Source organism: Pleurodeles waltl, chromosome 4_2 (genome assembly GCF_031143425.1).
Source record: "Pleurodeles waltl isolate 20211129_DDA chromosome 4_2, aPleWal1.hap1.20221129, whole genome shotgun sequence".
NCBI classification, from domain to species: Eukaryota; Metazoa; Chordata; class Amphibia; order Caudata; family Salamandridae; genus Pleurodeles; species Pleurodeles waltl.
In genome coordinates, this window is record NC_090443.1 from 767,691,968 (window position 1) to 767,714,077 (window position 22,110).

Genomic DNA, 22,110 nt, shown 5'->3' on the forward strand with positions numbered 1-22,110 from the left:
TAGCAAGCTCCTGAAACCTTCCTGCTTTAGCAGGATCATAGTTCTTTCCCTGATACCCTTTCCCTTTAAAAGTGAATTGGCTCGGGGCTCCCCCTCCCTGAGAAGTTTTTGGGGACTCTTGTGAGAACTCCTTGGGTTTTTTATCATCTTTCCCCTGGTTCTTCCCCTGAGAAGAACCATGTCCTCCCTTTTTCTGATCACCCCCTGGGGGTTTCTGGTTAACCCTAGTTCTTAACCAGTCATCTGCTGCCTCCCCCAGCTCTCTGGGGTTGGTCAACCTAGAGTCAACTAGATACTGGCGGAGCTTCTCTTGGACACAATTAGTTAGAAGGTGCTCCCTCATAATCAAATTGTACAGCCCCTCAAAGGTACTTACCCTGTTGCCCTGTATCCAGCCCTCCAGTGCCTTTACTGAAATGTCCACAAAGTCCACCCAGGACTGGGTGCTTGTCTTTTGGGTGTCCCTAAACTTGAGCCTATACTGCTCTGGGGTCAGACCAAACTTTTTAGTCAAGCAACTCTTCATACTGGGGTATGAGTCTGCATCTTCCCCACTCATTGTTAGGAGCCTATCCCTCCCAGAGTTGGGAACTAACTCCCAAAAAAGTGAACCCCAGTACTGAGGCTTGACTCTCCTCATCTGGAGGGCCCTCTCAAAGGCCCCCAGCCACTTATCTATGTCATCCCCCTCTACATAGGCAGGAACCACCCCTTTGGGTAATCTGGGGGAAAAACCCCAACCCAGGGACACCTCAGCTTCTTTCTCGCTGCCACCATCTCTTTTTTCTTTGTTTGCCCACTTTTTCTTTTCTAGGGCCAGCTTATCTGCTTCCAAAGCTATGTATGCTAGCTGGGCCTCCAGCTCTCTTTCTCTGATGGATGGGTTCTCTCCTCCTGAAAGGACCCCCTTCCTACCACTAGCTTTGGGTCTGCCCCTAGTGACTGTATCTACTGAGGACCGTTCTTCCTCATCCTCACTTGGGCTCAGATGCCTTCCCTCCCCTGAGAGGTTAGAGTTAGCATCCTCCCCTTTTTCTTCCTCCTCTGGAGCTTCCTCTGTGCCTAGCTCTTGGGCCTCAGCCCATGCTGTCAGGGATTTAATCAGGATTTGCTTCCTGAGATCAGTGGTTGCAGGCAACCCTCTTTCAATACACAACCCCCTAAGCTGGACTACTGTCAGTGTGGGTAGGCTAGCCAGATCAAGCTCCATGGTTCCCTAGTTTTGAGTCAACAAAAACTTTTTGCAAAAATTGGAAACAAGAATTTAGAAAAATTACAAAAATTAAATAATTGAAATTAATCCAAATTAATAAAAAAAATGAAAATTAAAAATGTAAAAAAATTTTTTTTGCACTAAGACAATTTAAAGGATTTTTAATTTGTTTTACTTAAAACTGTAACGTGATACTGAACACAAGTACAGGATCCCACCGCTGCCACCAAAAATGTTGGAAAATGGGTTATTGGTAAGGGCAGGTAGGTACCTACACCTAGCAACAAGCCACTAACCTCCACCTAGGTACAGTTAGGTCTCAGTAAATTAATAAAAACAACAAGTGATGGACGGAATGCTGAACATTGTCAAACACTCACCCCCAGTCATAGATCTGGGTTTAATCCATCGTTCTTTTGCTTACCATGCCACCCCAGTTTGGACCCAGCCATATGCAAATCAGTCTTGACCCTGTTCCTCATGGGAACAGTCCAGACCGAACTGCCAAGCCAGGTCCTCACTGGACCGGAAACAAGCATCCTGGGACCGGTTTCGGGGTTTCACCCCTCATCAGCCAGGCTAGCTTGAATCCAGTGGCATGGGAAGCACGGGACCCACGTCTGGGCATACCCTTCCCACTTAGGGCGACAAAGCAAAACCAACAAGTGATGGACGGAATGCTGAACATTGTCAAACATTCACCCCCAGTACAGTGATCTGGGCCTAAATCCATCGTTTTTTTGCTGCCCATGCCATTCCAGTTTGGACCCAGCCATATGCAAATCAGTCTTGACCCTGTTCCCCATGGGAACAGTCCAGCCCAAACTGCTAGGCCAGGTCTTCCCTGGACTGGAAACAAGCATCCTGGGACCGGTTTCGGGGTTTCACCCCTCATCAGCCAGGCTAGCTTGAATCCAGTGGCATGGGAAGCACGGCTTTGTCGCCCTAAGTGGGAAGGGTATGCCCAGACGTGGGTCCCGTGCTTCCCATGCCACTGGATTCAAGCTAGCCTGGCTGATGAGGGGTGAAACCCCGAAACCGGTCCCAGGATGCTTGTTTCCAGTCCAGGGAAGACCTGGCCTAGCAGTTCGGGCTGGACTGTTCCCATGGGGAACAGGGTCAAGACTGATTTGCATATGGCTGGGTCCAAACTGGAATGGCATGGGCAGCAAAAAAACGATGGATTTAGGCCCAGATCACTGTACTGGGGGTGAATGTTTGACAATGTTCAGCATTCCGTCCATCACTTGTTGGTTTTGCTTTGTCGCCCTAAGTGGGAAGGGTATGCCCAGACGTGGGTCCCGTGCTTCCCATGCCACTGGATTCAAGCTAGCCTGGCTGATGAGGGGTGAAACCCCGAAACCGGTCCCAGGATGCTTGTTTCCAGTCCAGGGAAGACCTGGCCTAGCAGTTCGGGCTGGACTGTTCCCATGGGGAACAGGGTCAAGACTGATTTGCATATGGCTGGGTCCAAACTGGAATGGCATGGGCAGCAAAAAAACGATGGATTTAGGCCCAGATCACTGTACTGGGGGTGAATGTTTGACAATGTTCAGCATTCCGTCCATCACTTGTTGGTTTTGCTTTGTCGCCCTAAGTGGGAAGGGTATGCCCAGACGTGGGTCCCGTGCTTCCCATGCCACTGGATTCAAGCTAGCCTGGCTGATGAGGGGTGAAACCCCGAAACCGGTCCCAGGATGCTTGTTTCCAGTCCAGGGAAGACCTGGCCTAGCAGTTCGGGCTGGACTGTTCCCATGGGGAACAGGGTCAAGACTGATTTGCATATGGCTGGGTCCAAACTGGAATGGCATGGGCAGCAAAAAAACGATGGATTTAGGCCCAGATCACTGTACTGGGGGTGAATGTTTGACAATGTTCAGCATTCCGTCCATCACTTGTTGTTTTTGCTTTGTCGCCCTAAGTGGGAAGGGTATGCCCAGACGTGGGTCCCGTGCTTCCCATGCCACTGGATTCAAGCTAGCCTGGCTGATGAGGGGTGAAACCCCGAAACCGGTCCCAGGATGCTTGTTTCCAGTCCAGGGAAGACCTGGCCTAGCAGTTCGGGCTGGACTGTTCCCATGGGGAACAGGGTCAAGACTGATTTGCATATGGCTGGGTCCAAACTGGAATGGCATGGGCAGCAAAAAAACGATGGATTTAGGCCCAGATCACTGTACTGGGGGTGAATGTTTGACAATGTTCAGCATTCCGTCCATCACTTGTTGTTTTTGCTTTGTCGCCCTAAGTGGGAAGGGTATGCCCAGACGTGGGTCCCGTGCTTCCCATGCCACTGGATTCAAGCTAGCCTGGCTGATGAGGGGTGAAACCCCGAAACCGGTCCCAGGATGCTTGTTTCCAGTCCAGGGAAGACCTGGCCTAGCAGTTCGGGCTGGACTGTTCCCATGGGGAACAGGGTCAAGACTGATTTGCATATGGCTGGGTCCAAACTGGAATGGCATGGGCAGCAAAAAAACGATGGATTTAGGCCCAGATCACTGTACTGGGGGTGAATGTTTGACAATGTTCAGCATTCCGTCCATCACTTGTTGTTTTTGCTTTGTCGCCCTAAGTGGGAAGGGTATGCCCAGACGTGGGTCCCGTGCTTCCCATGCCACTGGATTCAAGCTAGCCTGGCTGATGAGGGGTGAAACCCCGAAACCGGTCCCAGGATGCTTGTTTCCAGTCCAGGGAAGACCTGGCCTAGCAGTTCGGGCTGGACTGTTCCCATGGGGAACAGGGTCAAGACTGATTTGCATATGGCTGGGTCCAAACTGGAATGGCATGGGCAGCAAAAAAACGATGGATTTAGGCCCAGATCACTGTACTGGGGGTGAATGTTTGACAATGTTCAGCATTCCGTCCATCACTTGTTGTTTTTGCTTTGTCGCCCTAAGTGGGAAGGGTATGCCCAGACGTGGGTCCCGTGCTTCCCATGCCACTGGATTCAAGCTAGCCTGGCTGATGAGGGGTGAAACCCCGAAACCGGTCCCAGGATGCTTGTTTCCAGTCCAGGGAAGACCTGGCCTAGCAGTTCGGGCTGGACTGTTCCCATGGGGAACAGGGTCAAGACTGATTTGCATATGGCTGGGTCCAAACTGGAATGGCATGGGCAGCAAAAAAAGGATGGATTTAGGCCCAGATCACTGTACTGGGGGTGAATGTTTGACAATGTTCAGCATTCCGTCCATCACTTGTTGTTTTTGCTTTGTCGCCCTAAGTGGGAAGGGTATGCCCAGACGTGGGTCCCGTGCTTCCCATGCCACTGGATTCAAGCTAGCCTGGCTGATGAGGGGTGAAACCCCGAAACCGGTCCCAGGATGCTTGTTTCCAGTCCAGGGAAGACCTGGCCTAGCAGTTCGGGCTGGACTGTTCCCATGGGGAACAGGGTCAAGACTGATTTGCATATGGCTGGGTCCAAACTGGAATGGCATGGGCAGCAAAAAAACGATGGATTTAGGCCCAGATCACTGTACTGGGGGTGAATGTTTGACAATGTTCAGCATTCCGTCCATCACTTGTTGTTTTTGCTTTGTCGCCCTAAGTGGGAAGGGTATGCCCAGACGTGGGTCCCGTGCTTCCCATGCCACTGGATTCAAGCTAGCCTGGCTGATGAGGGGTGAAACCCCGAAACCGGTCCCAGGATGCTTGTTTCCAGTCCAGGGAAGACCTGGCCTAGCAGTTCGGGCTGGACTGTTCCCATGGGGAACAGGGTCAAGACTGATTCGCATATGGCTGGGTCCAAACTGGAATGGCATGGGCAGCAAAAAAACGATGGATTTAGGCCCAGATCACTGTACTGGGGGTGAATGTTTGACAATGTTCAGCATTCCGTCCATCACTTGTTGTTTTTGCTTTGTCGCCCTAAGTGGGAAGGGTATGCCCAGACGTGGGTCCCGTGCTTCCCATGCCACTGGATTCAAGCTAGCCTGGCTGATGAGGGGTGAAACCCCGAAACCGGTCCCAGGATGCTTGTTTCCAGTCCAGGGAAGACCTGGCCTAGCAGTTCGGGCTGGACTGTTCCCATGGGGAACAGGGTCAAGACTGATTTGCATATGGCTGGGTCCAAACTGGAATGGCATGGGCAGCAAAAAAACGATGGATTTAGGCCCAGATCACTGTACTGGGGGTGAATGTTTGACAATGTTCAGCATTCCGTCCATCACTTGTTGTTTTTGCTTTGTCGCCCTAAGTGGGAAGGGTATGCCCAGACGTGGGTCCCGTGCTTCCCATGCCACTGGATTCAAGCTAGCCTGGCTGATGAGGGGTGAAACCCCGAAACCGGTCCCAGGATGCTTGTTTCCAGTCCAGGGAAGACCTGGCCTAGCAGTTCGGGCTGGACTGTTCCCATGGGGAACAGGGTCAAGACTGATTTGCATATGGCTGGGTCCAAACTGGAATGGCATGGGCAGCAAAAAAACGATGGATTTAGGCCCAGATCACTGTACTGGGGGTGAATGTTTGACAATGTTCAGCATTCCGTCCATCACTTGTTGTTTTTGCTCAGTAAATTAATCCCAGCTCAACCCTTGGTAGCTTGGCAACGAGCGTCAAGGCTTAACTTAGGAGACAGTGTGTAAAGCATTCAAATATCACAAAACAGTAATTAAATAAAACACAGGAAACAGTTTAAAAATCCAAAACCAATTTATAAAAATAGTTTATATTTTTATCTTTAAAATGACACAAAAACGATTAAAATCGGATAAGGGAACCGGAGATATGAATTTTTAAAGTATTATTATTTTTCTAGCGCTTGGAAACAAAAAGCGCCAATCGGGTCATCTGGTTGCACCTCGACCGGGGCAAAGTCAAAGTTTCAGGCCGACCGCGATGAAGCCCTGCTCGGCTACAAGTCGCGGGAGGCCTCGGTTAAAAAGTTACCTTCTGACTTAGTCTTTATTTTGAAGTTTTTCTTCACCGGGACGAACCTGCCAGTTGAATCCGACCTCCTGGAGCCCTTGTCCGGATACGCGATGTGGGTTTCCTCTGTGGTGATTTTTACCTTCGGACTTAGTCGTTTTTTCGAGATGAAAATCCTTTGACCGGGGTAAACCTGGATCTTGATCCGACATCCGTGGAGCCCTTCTCTGATACGATGGCTGGGAGGTCCCGGTCAACTTTTTACCTTCGGACTTAGTCTCTTTTTCGGATGTTTTTCTTTACCGGGACGAACCACGAAGTCAGGCCGGGTCGCGGTTGAGGCAAGCCGGCTAGAATTTCCGCGGCGGGTCGGTCCCTCTCCGGAGCTTTTTTACTAAATTTTTCAAATCTTCCCCAAACTTCTGGGGCTTCACCCAGATGTTCTTTTAAGGTTCTTTTGGGGTCCACAGCTCACCCCAAGGGTCCAGAAGTTCTGTGATGGTCCTTGGGGGGTGCGGACTTCAACTCCCAGAATGCACCTGGCGCAAACTCCTTTTTGGCCACTGGACAGTGGTCAGCTGGTCACTTTTTCAGGAGTTGGTGCAGGGGACTCTGGATAGCAATTTTTCACCTGTAGCAAACAGGGAGTCCCTCCTTGAACCAGTTGAAGCCAGGCAAAGTCCTTCTTGCGGTGAAGCCCAAGTGTGCAGCTGGTGCAGTCCTTCTGAGTGCAGGTTCCAGGTGCAGGCCAGGGGTCCAGCAGGGCAGTCCTTCTTCTCCTTTAGTTCCTTCTTCTTGAAATTTGGTGGGGATCTGAGGTATGGGTGCAGGTCTGCCAGTTTTATCCTTGCTCCTGGGTGAAAAGCAGGGGGGCCCTGGTTCTCCAATCAGGTACAGGGTCATCCCCCTGTGATGACCACTTCCTGGGAAGTGTGGCAAAAATCCATCCCAGAAGGCAACAGTCTCTAAAAATCCAACATGGCTGAATCTGATTTTTGGAGGATACATCTGGCTGAGCCCACCCACTGGTGTGGTTAAAAATCATGAACACACCCCTCTCCTGCCCTCTCCTAATCTAATCAAGGGGGCACCTAATTGTCTGGGGTTGCAGGATGTGGGGGTGTTACTGGGTGCTCCAAATGTCCTTCTCTGCCTTTGAAGACCAGTTTGGCAGCCCTCCCCCTTCCTGCCTCACCATCTGCTGAGGGGAGATTCTCTCCCCCAAGCACATTCCTTTGTGTGAAGCCAGGCCACTTCACACCTCATCAAGGCAGCTTGGCAAAAGCTGCTGCAGGCTGGCCAATCAGAGCACAGCAGCAAAAACAATGCAGAGCTGAAATTGGCAACTTTTTAGGTAAAGTCCAAACTTTTTACCTGAACAAGTTATATTAAATCCAACAACTGGAAGTTGTGGGATTTATTACAACAATTAATTTGATACCAAATTCTTGGTATGCCACATTTAAGGAGACTTTAAAATATAAAATAAAGTCTGCCCATTCTAGCCTATGAAGGCCATTTACTTCAATGAGGGAAAAACGAATTTGGCTGTTTTTACCTCACCAGGGCTTATAAATCTATTTTTATAAAGTCCCTGCTTATAGTTACATGGCACCCAGCCCTAGGGGCACATAGGACACACCTCAGGGGTGACTTATATGTAAAAATAAGGTAGTTTAAGACTTTGGAAGTACCTTTAATTCCAAAGTCGAATTTGCATATAACTTTAATTTAAAAGCAGCCAGCAAGGCAGGCTTGCTTTTAAAATGACACTGGGCACCTCAGCAGTGCACCTAGGTGTGCACCACCTATGCTGTGGTCCCTAAACCTACATGCCCTACCATATACTAGGGACTTATAGGTAGGTTAACTTAGCCAATTATAATTAGCCTAATTTGCATATCCATTTTACACAGAGCACTGGCCCTGGGACTGGTAAGCAGTACCCAGGGCACAGCCAAGAGTCAGTAACCACCAGTACCTATCCAAAAAGTGTTGGGGTGATCAGGCAAAAAAAAGGAGGACTTTCCTACAAAAACCACAAAAGGTGGAACAATGCATATCCATTTATGACACAGAAATAATGATTACTTCATCATTATAATTAGATACATGTTGTGATACTGATCTGAAGGTGCAGAAATTACACAATCATCAAAATATGCAGCCAATCAAAACGAAATGACAACTTATGATAAAAGCATGACACGGGTGTGATGGCTGCGGGGACTTTCCAATATTAAAATATACTGATTCTGCACAATACCTACCCAATCAAAATGCAGGTCTTTAGGCCTTTGGCTATATACGATCATAGATGTGCCTAACTATTTCTGGACAGGCAAGACAATACATACCACGTGAGCTGTCTTTTTGTGGAAGCCTTGCACAACAAGTTGTTCAGCAGTGTACATTAGTTTCCCTGGGGTCATGAGACCTTTGGGCACATCTTGCAGACCATGTCATCATTGAGTATCACAAATGTGAACATGACAAGATGGATTCCACATAAAAAAACACAAAGTCACAGGCTGTCGCAATTTCCCTTGACGGGACAAATACATTCGTATTGTATAGTTTAGAAGGTATAGCCTAGTGGGCTTAGCGTTTGGTCTCGGTAGTGAAGAATGAAAAACAAATGTATGAACCGAATGTTGATGCATTGTAGATATTTGGATTGTTTTGATTTTAAGGACTGCATGATTTTCCATACACCCTGGACGAAGGGATATATAAATATATATTGATGATTAATATAATTGGTTGGTGCAAAAGTATTTTTTCCCCTCCCTGTTTTTCCTAGGTTTTAGGACATGAACACAAACATGTGTTTTTCCGTATATGTATATGTCTGTCTATGTTATCTTTCATGTTGATTTTATTGTTTGTGAGAGTTTTTGGGATAAACCTTAATATATCAAGTACAGTGACATAGATTGCCTTCAGGTATCAGCAGATTGTAATTGTATACTCCCTATACTGGCCTTGAGTATTGAAAATACGTATATTTACATTTTTATCTCTCTCTCTCTTATTACCATTTGCTATTTTCTTGTTCCTTAGAACATAAAATGACTTAAATACCACAAGAAATTCCAGCAGTAGTTAGGCTGCTTGGTGCTGAAAAAGCATTTGACTACCTCGATTGGATATTCTTACAAGTGACACTGACTAAATTGGGACTCACTAAACTCTTATATGCCAATCCAGTGGCATAGAGTTTGAGTAAATGATACCCTCACTGATTATTTTCCAATCACCAGAGGGAACTGCCAGGGATGCCCCTTATCACCTCTGCTTTTCATTATTGCCCTGGACCCTTTGGTTCACCAGTTGCAGCAACAACACATACATAGGGGATTGCAGCTCCATACCTGGTTGGTCCACCTTTCCTTGTACGTAGATGATATTCTGCTGTTCATTTCGGACCCAAGTGAGAATCTGACCCCCCCTTATTCATGAAATTATTAGATTTGGCACCCTGTCCGGACTCTCAATAAATTGTAACAAGTCCGAACTCTTTCCCCTCATAGAAACCGCAACACCTGGAATCATATATTGCCCCTTGAGGTGGTGTGATGATTCCACCGGGTCCCTGGGCATCATTCTTCTCAGACAGAAAGAAACAGTGATTCACCTCAATTATGGCCCAGCCACTGAGAAACTGACCGTACAGGTAGGGCACTGGATTAAACTGCCGCTACACATGGCTGGACACATTGCCATCATTAAGATAGTAGTCCTCCTGCGATTCTTGTACCTATTCCTCAGAATCCCCATTCCCCTCACTAATGCTTTCTTCATCACCTTATGCAGCTTATTAATGCAATTGGTGTGGGAGGGTTGCCACCCCTACTTCGCTGGGAGACTCTCATGCTCCAATGCGAATGCAGCAGTCTGGGGGTGCCAGAATTTCATCTTTACTACCTAGTGGTATTGTGTGACTTTGCATATTATTGGTACCATCCTGATGCCGCATCCCCTGCCCTAAACCTGAACATGACAGGGCGGGCCGTGTCTCCTTATTCTCTATTCTGCAAATTGGGCATATCTAGAGGCCATGTGGAGGTCAACACACTGTCCACCACCAGCTGGCATTGAACATACTTGCAGAGATACCTTGGTGCAGACAGATTATATTCCCTTTTCCTACCTCTGAGGAATAACCCTTGGCTCTTGACACAGGGACAGCTAGTGCAACACACAGTTGAGGTACTCAAACTAAACAAACTGGGAGACTGCTTTCCTTAGGGACACATTCTTACTCATGACACACTCACACAATCAGGAACCCCCACATGCATGGACCGTTTTGTCCTTAGACAACTCCAGGGCATACTACGTGATCATCTCCACTCAGACACAAAAGCACCAGATGAGTTCTCCCCTCATCCTGGTGATCAAATCGGCTGACAGCTCACAACTTGTGTCCTGACTCTACAACTCTTGCATTGCCCTGAAACCACTTGGTGGGCAAGGGGGCATGATCAGCCTGGGAAAGTGACCGTGGTCAACCTACCTCCAACAAGGTCTGGATTTTTTGCTGTGCTAGGTCGAAGCTTGTGTCTCTCCACCACCGATATAAGCTATTGCATTATAAATTCTTACACCGCACATACATGATACCACAACACCTTGTGAGAACAGACCTGTCAAGACCTCATCAATGGCGGAAGTACGACACTGCACAGGCAGACTTCACACATCTCACATGGAATTGCCCCATTATCCAGACATATCGGTCACATATTTTAGACACCGTTTCTATGGTGCTGGCGCTCACTGTTGATCCTATGGTGGTATTGCTGGGATATGTCATACCCCTACCTATAAACATACAACATTTTGTAGCTGTGGCACTATTATTGGTCAAACAGCAAATCACAAATTGCTGGGAAAGCAACAGGGTCCCCACTAAAACAGAATGGCTCCAAGACTTGATTTTCTGTGACCGCACCAGCGAAACATATGCATTATTGCAACCTCCTACATCCAGGCCCAAGGACACCTGGCAGCCATTGAAAGACTATGGGCCTGATTACAACTTTGGAGGAGGTGTTAATCCGTCCCAAATGTGACAGATATACCACCAGCCGTATTACGAGTTCTACAGGATATAATGGACTCGTAATACGGCTGGTGGTATATCTGTCACTTTACCGTCACTTTTGGGAAGGATTAGCACCTCCTCCAAAGTTGTAATCAGGCCCTATGTGCTCACACTAGAGACTGAAACCTCAGACAATGACTCTTCACCGGTTAAGCTCCCCTTATATTGTTGTGAAAGGTGGTTATAACTTTATTGACTTAGTAATAGATGACAATGCTTATGTTGTTGAAAATAGAAATAACGTTTTTTAAAAAAATGCTTCAAGCGTGAAACAAAACGAACAAAAAAACTTGCATGTATAATTCAGACAGGATAGCATGTGGGGAGTGTGGGAATTGTTAAAGTAGGGGACAGCCTTGTTTAATATGGATTTTGGGACATAAAGAAAACGATGAGCTGGGAAAGGGACAGAAAGTAGAAAAAATGGTCTTGTGATTGAGAAACAGAACAAGATGCAGAAGGTGGAGATATAGGGGGTCACTACAACATTGGCGGTAAAAGCCGCTTACCGCTGTGCAGAAGACCGCCAATACACCGCTGCGGCCGCGGAATTCCGCCACAGCTATTATGACACACATCTCGGAATCCGCCGAAATTCAGACACCCACACAACTCCGCCACACCAAAGGTCAGTGTTAAACTGGTGAAAACAATTTCTCCACCGTCACGCCAACAGAAACACGCCCATGCTATCACGACCCACGAATCCACGTGGCGGTCTTTCAACCGCGGTATTCCATTGGAGGTACACACCGCCGCAATCAAAATACACACACTTCTCCAAAACACCGCCACATTGGACAATTCAAAATACACACACCTGACACACATACAAACACCACTCCCACACACCCAGTTAAATATAAAACACACACCCACATCACCCACAAACCCCTACGACTATAATCCACGAACGAAGGCCAGAGAGACAGAGAGCACAGCAATTGAGAACCCCACCACACAGAGGCACACAACACCATCACCCATACAACATTCCACACACAAAACACCACACACCACTACACATCACCACACACATCAACACTTACACCACCCTTCACATCACCCACACCACCCCATGTCATGGCAAAGACACCCCTGGTTTTCCGAGGAGGAGCTCAGGGTCATGGTGGAGGAAATCCTACGGGTAGAGCCACAGCTATTTGGCTCACAGGTGCAGCACACCTCCATAGCCAGGAAGATGGAGCTATGGCGCAGAATCGTGGACAGGGTCAACGCTGTGGGACAGCATCCAAGAAATCGGGAGGACATCAGGAAGAGGTGGAACGACCTACGGGGAAAGGTGTGCTCAGTGGTCTCCAGGCACAACATCGCGGCACAGCGGACTGGCGCCGGACCCCCACCTCCTCCCCCACAACTAACAACATGGGAGGAGCAAGTCTTGACCATCATGCATCCTGAGGGCCTCGGAGGAGTCGGTGGAGGAATGGACACTGGTAGGTCAAATCTTAACTATCATATCCCCCACCCTACCTGCATGCTATCACACACCTCCTCCCTCACACCCTCCCCATCACTCCAAATCCTCACTAATGTACTAATAACACAAACCACCCATCCCAACACCAAGCCCTGCATGACACAACTAAGCATGCTCACCCCTCACCAAAGCATGCTCACTGCACATACCCATAATAACCCCCTAAACATCATCACACAAACCCACCAAAGCATGCTCACTGCACATACCCATAACAACCCCCTAACCATCATCACACAAACCCACACACAGGAATGCTTGCACTGGGGTACACGCACACCCACCCATTGCACACCATTACACACACACATGCAATAATCATGCTCTCATATCCCTGCAGGACCACTAAGGAACGTCACAACACCGGAGGGTCCAGACATCTCCACTCCACCCACAGAAGAGGCCCACAGTGACGACAGCAGCTCTGCCCTAGTGGATCCTGATGACCAGCCCAGACCATCGTGGGCCTCGGGACAGTCGGTTCCCCTTGCACAGGCACAGCCCAACACTGACCTTCCACCCTCTGGTAACACCAGCACAGCACCCACCCAGTGGGCCCATACCTCAGTACCCAGGACACGTCAATCAGCGGTGTGTCCACCACTACAGGGAACCCAGGGTAACCCACCACCCCAACAACAACAGGGACCTGGGGGCAGTGGTAGTGGGCACACGGTCCAGGGGACGGAGGCACAGGAACACAGGGGAACTGGGAGGGCTGCTGTGCGACAGGGGGCAGACAGGCCAAGGGAACCCACTCTCCACGAGGCCCTCTCCTCCATCATGGGAGCATACCACCACTCCCAGGAGACGATGGCGACGGTCCTGGACAAGTTTCAGGTGACCCAGCGCCTGCAGGACGAACAGTATTTGGGGTTCAGGGAGGAGCTCAGAACCATCAGCTCCGCCCTGGGCACCATCGTAGGGGTGCTGAAGGACATACAAAAGACCATGAGGGACACCGTGGCACTCCAAGGGGCCCCTGACACTGGCCTGGACGATGAACTGCCCACCACCTCTGCCGGCACTAGTGGACAGGACGCCCCGCCACAGGACCACCACACCAGCACCCCACCCCCTGCAGACGGACAACCACCACGCAAGCGGTCCCTGAGATCCAGGAACAGGACAGAGCAAGATGGCAAGACCCCCGCCAGGAAATGAGACCACCCTGATTGTCCTCCCACTGTCCCACTTTGTTACCCTGTCCATACTTTAACTTCCCCAGCTCCACTTCCAAAGCCCATATGGGCAGTGCACCTGTGTGACCAATAGACTGGACTCTGCCATGGACATTCATCCACTGTCCCCCATCACCATTTTACAACCCCCCTCCATTTTTGAGCACATAAATAAACATCCTTGAACCACAAAACAATCTGGAGTCAGTCTGTGATTTGATAAGTTTGTTTTATCAATGACAATGTCAAAATGCGTTTTCAATTGTCAAGCCAACATACCTATGTCACACATCACAAGTCCTTGAAGGATGCAAGCAGATGACACACGTTGGTAACCACACCTTTGAAACCGTAATGGAAAGGTACAACTCAGTGACCAAATAGTGCTATGGAATGACAGACATGATAGACGTAGAAGTGTGAAAGTGAATGTAATGGTAAAAAATAAATGTTCTCACCTGTGTGTCACTGGAAATATTGCTGTATGAGTAACTCCCTGTTGAATATGTCTTCTTCCTCAGCTTCCTCCTCATCACTGTCCACAGGCTCCACAGGCTCCACAGCTGCCACAACACCGTATCTAGACCATCCTCCTGCAGAAAAGGCACCTGTTGTCGCAAAGCAAGATTGTGAAGCATCGAGCAGGCGATGATGATCTGGCACACCTTCTTCGGTGAGTAGAATAGGGAACCACCTGTCATATGGAGGCACCTGAACCTGGCCTTCAGGAGGCGGAAAGTGCGCTCGATCACCCTCCTAGTCCGCCCATGGGCCTCATTGTAGCGTTCCTCTGCCCTTGTCCTGGGATTCCTCACTGGGGTCAATAGCCAGGACAGGTTGGGGTAACCAGAGTCCCCTAATAGCCACACACAGGGCCTCTGGAGTTGACCCATCACATACGGGATACTGCTATTCCGCAGGATGTAGGCGTCATGCACAGAGCCAGGGAACATAGCATTTACCTGCGAGATGTACTGGTCTGCCAAACATACTATCTGTACATTCATGGAATGAAACTTTTCCGGTTCCTGTACACCTGTTCACTCCCGTGGGGGGGGACCAGAGCTACATGGGTTCCATCAATAGCACCTATGATGTTGGGGATATGTCCAAGGGCATAGAAGTCACCTTTCACTGTAGCCAAATCTTCCACCTGAGGGAAAACGATGTAGCTCCTTACGTGTTTCAGCAGGGCAGACAACACTCTAGACAACACGTTGGAAAACATAGGCTGGGACATCCCTGATGCCATGGCCACTGTTGTCTGAAGAGACCCACTTGCAAGGAAATGAAGCACTGACAGCACCTGCACGTCAGGGGGGATTCCTGAGGGATGGCGGATTGGTGACCTCAGGTCTGGCTCCAACTGGGTACATAGTTCCTGGATAGTGGCACGGTCAAACCTGTAGGTGATGATTAAATGTCGCTCCTCCATTGTCAACAGGTCCACCAGTGGTCGGTACACCAGTGGATTCCGACATCTTGTCAAATGTCCAAGCTGACAGTGCCTAGGAAGGACAACAGCGACCACAGAGTCAACAAATTTCCAGGTATGTACCCACAGATACACAGAACACGACAACAAACACAAAACTCTTCCTGTATGTGTGTTGAGTGTAGGCCTAGGTATGTGTGACCCAGTAGTAAATGAAGCCATGTGGGCCCCTGAAATGGCGGCTGCCTGACCTCTAAACTGGGACAATGGGATGTGAGGTATCTGCGCTGGCGTTGTACCCCGTCGCGGTAGGCGGTCATAGACCGCGGCGCAATGCTGCATTGGTTAACATTGGACCCTATGGGTCCCAGGAGCCAATGATGAAGAGCGCCGGCGGTGATGATACGCACCGCCGCGGACGTCATTGCCGCGGACTTGACCGCCATTTTCTATCTGTTAAATCACTCAATACCTGATCTTCGACAGGAGAGGACCTACACTGCAAGTGCTGCTGTGACCTCGGTCTGGAAGAGACAATGGCTGCTGCGTCTGGGGAAAGGGCCCCTGCCTTCACTGCTCAGGAGTTGGAGAAGCTTGTGGACGGGGTCCTCCCCCAGTACACGCTACTCTACGGTCCTCCAAACCAACAGGTAAGTACACAGGGAGCACGTTGTATGGGCTATGTCTGGGTCGAGAAGGCTGGTTGTAAGAAGGAAGGGGGCAGAGTTCAGGGAACATGAAGGACTGTGAATGCATGTGCCACATGGCAAGGGTAGGGATGGGGGCCACTCACATCGACGGTGCAGTTGGTAATGACTTTTCTTCTTTCCCTGTGCATGTCATGTAGGTCAGCACCCACCAGAAGAAGGACATTTGGCATGCCATCGCCAAGGACGTCCGGACCCTGGAGGTCCACCAGAGACTGGGCACCCACTGCCGGAAAAGATGGGAGGACATTCGCCGCTGTAGCAAGAAGACGGCGGAGGCTCAGCTGGGGATGGCCTCCCAACGTGGGAGGGGTGCCCGTCGCACCATGACCCCCCTGATGTTCAGGATCCTGGCGGTGGCCTACCCTGAGTTGGATGGGCGCTTGAGGGCATCACATCAGACACAAGGGGGTGACTACACTCTCATTCAGCTGACTTTGCCCGCAGTGGAGGGGTCTGGGTGGGGAAGAGAGATGTGGGTTTCCCTAGGCCAGGGCGACCTACGTAGGCTAGGCCCCTCTGTAATGCAGGCCATGTGCCACTCCACCCCACCTCAGTAGAGGGCCAAGTACAGGTATACATGCCCCTGTGGCATCCATGTGTGCAGATGTCCACCATAGCCATGTAGGACAGATCCCAGGAATTGCATCTGTAGTGGCCAAGAGCACGGCGTAGTGCAGGGGGCTGCTGTGTCTGTATTGTCCGCCAACGGTAGCGGTAAGCCATGCACTCAACCTGTCTTTCTTCTGTCGCCCCCCCCCCCTTTTTCTGCTCTCCCTGTTCTTGTGTGCATCAGCATCATCAGGCGGAGGTACAGTGACACTGGAGCACGAGGGAGCTGCATTCCACATGGCCATGGAGGGCCACACCACGGACTCCGAATACACCAGTGGGACGGAGGGCGGGGGGAGCTTCACGTCAGGCACCGGATCACCAACCAGCAACATGGACTCGTCCTCCGATGGGAGCTCCCTTGTGGTGGCGGCACCATCTGTGCCCCCCACTTCTACTGGTACAGCCGCCACCTCCCCTACCAGCACCGCCCTCCCAGCAGCCCCTCAACGTTCGCCCCGTGCCCGCTCACCCAGGAGGGTGGGCATCACCTTTGCCCCAGGCACCTCAGTCCCTGCCCCTGTCACCCCTGCTGCCCTCAGTGAGGAGGCCATTGACCTCCTCAGGTCACTCACTGTTGGGCAGTCTACCATTGTGAATGCCATCCAGGGTGTAGAAAGGGAGTTGCAACACACTAATGCATTCCTGGAGGGCATTCATTCTGGTCAGGCTGCCCATCATCAAACCCTGCAATCTCTGGCCTCAGCACACTGATGGCAGCCATTGTCCATGTGTCTAACCTCCCCCCTCCAACTTCCTCCACCCAGACCCAATCCCCTGTACCCCAGCCTATCCCAAGCACACCGTCAAACAAGCATGCATACACCTCAACACACACAAGTAGCTCAGGCAAACATAGGCACCACACAACCCACAGGCACTCACGCAAGCTTCACCCACATACAGACACAGCAACATCCACTGCCTCCACTGTGTCCACCTCGTCGTCGTCTCCCTCCTCCCTCCCAGTGTCGTCTACACTCTCACCTGCATGCACTACATCTACAGGCACTAGGACTCGCACCAGAACACCCAGCACCACACCCCGCTCACCTGCACTCACCACCCCCACTACCATTTACACGTCCCCTGTGTCCACTCCCAGTGTGTCTGTGACGCCCCCTCCCAAAGTACACAAACACGGGCCCCCACACACCCAACATCCATCCACCTCACGAGAGTCTCCAGTACCTGCACCTCCACCCAAAACACCTAAAGTTACACCTCCTACAACCACCTCCTCTTCCTCCACTCCCAGACCCCCTCCAGCTACCAATCCCAGTCTTTGTCAGCAACTCTTCCTCAGCAACCTTGACCTCTTTGCCCCCACCCCCACCTCTCCAATTCATAAGTCCCGTAGTAGCACCTCAGCCAAAAAAACTCCAGGACCTGTGGTGCGTGTTCAAGGTGTGTGGAGTGCACCGGCCACCAGGGCAGCCAGTGTGACACGGAGCCAAAGCACTGCCAGTCCACCCCCTGTAAAGCACCTCAAGTTGGAAAGTGGCCGACGGGACAGGGTGAAGACTCCTGGCGGCAAAACTGCTCACAAGGGTCCCAGGGGGATTGCAGAGTCAGCTGGGACTCCTCCAAAGGTGGTGAGGATCCAGAAGAAGTCTGCACAGTCTGGTAGGAGCAGCACGGCGGAGAAGGGCCGGGACACCACCGCCAGCACAATCGTCACTGGTCAGGAGACCACCGCCGGAGTCAGTGCCCAGGAGGGCAGCAGTATCGTCACTGGTCAGTAGACCACCGCCGGAGTCGGTGCCCAGGAGGGCAACAGTATCGTCACTGGTCAGGAGACCACCACCAGAGTCAGTGCCCAGGAGGGCCCTGGCAGCCACAGCCCCGCTGGGCAATGAAGGACCGTTATGCCACACACCAATGCACAGGTCAGAGACCGCCATGGCAAAGCACCGCTGCACAAGGAAAACACCGCCATGGCAAGCACCGCTGAACAGGTCAGAAACGGCTAAGTCAAGCACCGCTGAACAGGGCAAAGACCGCCATGGCAGGCACCGCTGAACAGGGCAAAGACCGCCATGGCAGGCACCGCTGCACAAGGAAAACACCGCCATGGCACGCACCACTGAACAGGTCAGAAACGGCTAAGTCAAGCACTGCTGAACAGGGCAAAGACCTCCATGGCAGGCACCGCTGAACAGTGCAAGCACCGCTGAACAGGTCACAGACAGCAAAGTCAAGCACCGCTGAATAGGGCAAAGACCGCCATGGCAAGCACCGCTGAACAAGGCAAGCACCGCTGAACAGGGCAGAGACTGCCAACTCAAGCACCGCTGAACACGTCACAGACAGCAAAGTCAAGCACCGCTGAACAGGGCAAAGACCGCCATGGCAAGCACCGCTGAATAAGGCAAGCACCGCTGAACAGGGCAGAGACTGCCAACTCAAGCACCGCTGAACAGGGCGTTGTCAGCCGGCCTGTTTGCACCACTTCAACCTCACCAAGTAAAGTTACAAGTTCCCAATATAGTACAAGTATGGTTTGTAATGATAATAACTGTGCCTTTATTAAATGATATGTGAATGAACACTTACTATTACCATCCTGATCACAGGTAGTTGAAAGCAATTTCCATTAGGAGTGATGTTTAAAGTTCCATGCTTTGTGATTCCACTGTTTTTACTATGAGTTAGCCCAAACACCTAGTACAATAGACTGTGGGATTAGGTGTGCGCAAAGTGGTGGTGGGGGATCTACCTGAGCTGTTTCCGTCAAAGTATGACATTTATGCAGATCCTCACAAACAAAGAGACCTATTAATAACACTGGAGCAGGATCTCCATCTTTATAAGATTTTTTTTCCAACTTTCTGCAACAATTGCCATGAACTACAGACATGCTAGGTGGACTAGAACTGTGGCCAAATTCAAATTTTTGAGTTCTTGAGTTGTGAAAATGAACCAGTGTTTCTTTCCAAAGTGATCAAAAGTCGTGCAAGGGACTTGGGATCATGCAAAACTGAACTGTTGCATATCATTCTCTAGCAGCGGGCACAGTAGAGTGCAGTAGTAGTGTGTTAAAAATGAAAATGGAAAGATTTGCGCATCCACTGGGCTATCCTGGATTGATGCACTACCCATTGTTTTATTGGGCAAGAGAAGCACCCCTGACAGAGTGGCCAAACTGAGCCCATCCAAAATACTTTTTCGCCGGCCTATGCACATGTTTGATGATCTGCTGTCAGTATCCTGGTGATCTGCTTTTACAGTCATGTTGAGTTTCCTTCACGGTCAAGTGCTGAAGGCCCTTCCTGACTAAACAACTCTAGCTGGAGACAACCAACAAGCAGGAGATTGGATCTGGGTCAAGGCCCACACCAAACGCCAGCGATGCCTCCAGTCCTGGTGAGACGGGTCTGACAACTGCTACAGCCATAAAGGGACCGACCTCCTGGATGCACAGCTCTAACACCAAGAAAGCGTCCTCACCACTGGAGCAACAACAAGGACCAGGGGAACCGCAAACTTCATCACCTGCAGTTCTGGCTGAAAGACTTCTCTAGAACATCCACTGTAAAGTACCTGAGTATTAAGTACTGGAACCTCTGACACACCAAAGTGGGCACAGGAAATGTATCATCTTACAGGGTTTCTTTTGAAATTAATTGAGACAACCATGCCAGACACCTCTTCGAGAAACATGGAGAAATGGCCATGGGTACCAACGGTTTTCTCTGTGCTACTGTACTGCTCATGGCATCTGCAGATTTCACACAAATACCTCTTGTTTCAAAATAGGGACATCAAATGACCCTGAAACTTTCAAACTTTGATACTTTGATCTTCTTTCCCAGATTGGCAATACAACTAGGCATCAAGGAGATTAGCAAACATGTTTTGGTGAAAAGGATTATGTTGAACTGAAAATAAAGTATGATAGAAAGTTACATGTATTATGCCATTTATAGTTGTGCACACCTGCTCCAACAGTACCTAGTAAATAACAAATTACAGAGTAATATGGTACCTCACCTTTACAAACTATGGCTATGAAGAAAATACACCAACATGAAAGTTCCATTATTTGCCTAATCAGAGTTGTCATCAATAGCAGAGTATTGCAGGATTCACAGTTTAGGTCTACTAATAGGAGGAGCTCCTCTTGGGTTTAAATATAGACCAGCAAGTAGTGGGCCAATTATACATCCCAGATCTCCAGTGCACTGAAAGAAAGATTTTTTGCCCAAGTACACACACAACAGGTAACTAATGACTATCAAGGTTTTCTTATGATAAAAATGTCCCATGTGTAACATTTGTCAACACAAACTACCACAAACAGCAGTATACATGACAGTCAGCAAAATCTGACCAAGAGTACAAAAGATTGTGCAACATGCCAACTGTAATAGTTACCCAAGGTAGCAACAAAAACATATGCCAGACACAACATCCAGACCTAAACACTGATGGATATGGGGCAATGCTAGAATTAGAAACACCATGTCTTCATTGATTATCAAAGGAGGGGATGTGGAAGCCTGTTTTATTTTGTGTGGGGTTCATCTTGTCTTGTTCACGTCCTGTGATATTTAAGAATGACAAGGCCTGTGAATGTGTCCAGAAGTCAGATGACCTTAGATTAACTAATTTACAATGCGGAATAGCTTGTAACGCCAGGCTTGCTCAAAACCACCTCACGTGGCTTGTATTGCTTCAGTCACCCAGCAACAGTCAGACATTTTGATGGCCACATATAGCTAATGCGAAGAGCCTGCATTTCATTGGCCAGTTATTGTGTAAACCCCTGTATTGACACAATGGATGATCCCAGTCACCAGAATATGTAGACATCACCTTACCTGTTGATATCTTGTATCACACCTGTATCATGAGATGTTATTGCACTGTGATTGGTTGTATGCTTAAAGCTTGTATAATTCTTGCCTCCTGTGGTTAGCAACACACCATGTATTTGTTCATAATGTTGGAGAAATATTCTTTTCTGTATCATGATTGGATATGTATTTACACTCCTTTGTGGGTTTCATGTATAAAAGACCTAGTGAAAGTTCCTCAAACTGGACATGCGGAAAGCTTGCTCATGTTCCTGTGACTCACATATAAACACTGCCTATGAAACTTGACATCTGTCTGTGTTTCTTTAATTTAATTTCTACAGACCTAATGATGTCAGCATTGAACAGCCACAAGAAGTGACCATCAGACTGGAGTATCTTCTTCAAATGCATCTCTAGCCAATTCATGTCCTTATACACATGGTAGGATGCTGTTCTACCCTTCAAGGAAATTGCCATTGATGCCAGAGCCTGAGCTCTGGGACACAACTACCATACGTTACTTGGCAGCCTGGGATCTGATATCCAATGAGTTCGAGATGGCATGCTCAGAGAACGGCTTCTTCAAAATTTCCTTAGCTTGCTTGAAAACCAAGGGTTCTATTGCCAGCACTAGACATGGTAAGGGAGCTTTTAAGGTCACCAAGGCATAAATGCCCTCATTCTGTTGC

At 49.4% G+C, this 22,110-nt stretch overlaps 1 protein-coding gene across 1 annotated transcript in view; it reads right to left on the reverse strand.

Moving 5' to 3' along the window:
* The window catches only part of MSH4 (mutS homolog 4), a 2,042,424-nt gene that overhangs the window by 480,658 nt on the left and 1,539,656 nt on the right, over window positions 1-22,110 (reverse strand). The window lies entirely within an intron of this gene.